Source organism: Cynara cardunculus, unplaced genomic scaffold (genome assembly GCF_001531365.2).
Source record: "Cynara cardunculus var. scolymus isolate 2C unplaced genomic scaffold, CcrdV1 Un_Scaffold_2373, whole genome shotgun sequence".
In the NCBI taxonomy this organism is placed as follows: domain Eukaryota; kingdom Viridiplantae; phylum Streptophyta; class Magnoliopsida; order Asterales; family Asteraceae; genus Cynara; species Cynara cardunculus.
In genome coordinates this window covers 36857-37676 of record NW_020201067.1, presented here as the reverse complement: position 1 = coordinate 37676, position 820 = coordinate 36857, and positions in this window count along the sequence as shown.

Sequence of the window (820 nt, the reverse complement as noted above, 5' to 3'; positions counted from 1 at the left end):
ATGGACACTTAACTAAATCAAGGGATTTACTATCCTTCGCCTCTGGTCCTCTTGACTAGTGCCTCTGGTCCTCTTGACCAGCGCCTCTGGTCCTGCCTAGGCAACGGATATTCATCAAAGTGCACCATAACTAATCCTTTTTTTAACAATTTCTTTTGCCGGAGCATACTTCTTGTTCAGATCGATTAAGTTCTTCTCATTACATATAAATTAAGCACAGGTGATCAGGCTCTGCTTAAGCGACAAGTAACAATATGACCCACTTTAAAATCATATAATTTCAAATTTCTTGAAAATATTTGGAAATTTTTTTGGTTATAGTCGATGGTTTTTAAAGAAAACCAGCGTTCTCTATAACTGTGGCTCTGATACCAAATCTGTCACACCCCGCTAAAGCGGAAACACGAGATGGAACAGGCAAGCGAGTCGTAGCAACAATTTATAAATAACGCCATATCAAGTTGTTCAAAAACAAAACAAGTTCATCTACATAACTAAAATTAGAATTTACACAACCTTCCCAAAATACATCAAATTCTGACTTAATCGATCCTGGCTCGATTATGCTCCCAAAAAGCCCAAACAACTTTACTTAGATCCTGAAAAGCATGGAAATAAAACATGGTCGACTACAAAGAGTTGGTGAGTTCACGAGTTTTCATATGCATAAAACGTTTCAATGCATAAAAACCAAATAATAGCAAACTTATGCGAAATTCTTTGCACTTAATAAATGTAAATCTCTCACGATGTAAAACTTGAGACGCTACTGAGCCTTACCTGACCAACTTGCCCCATTAATTTTCGAACAACCAGAAGT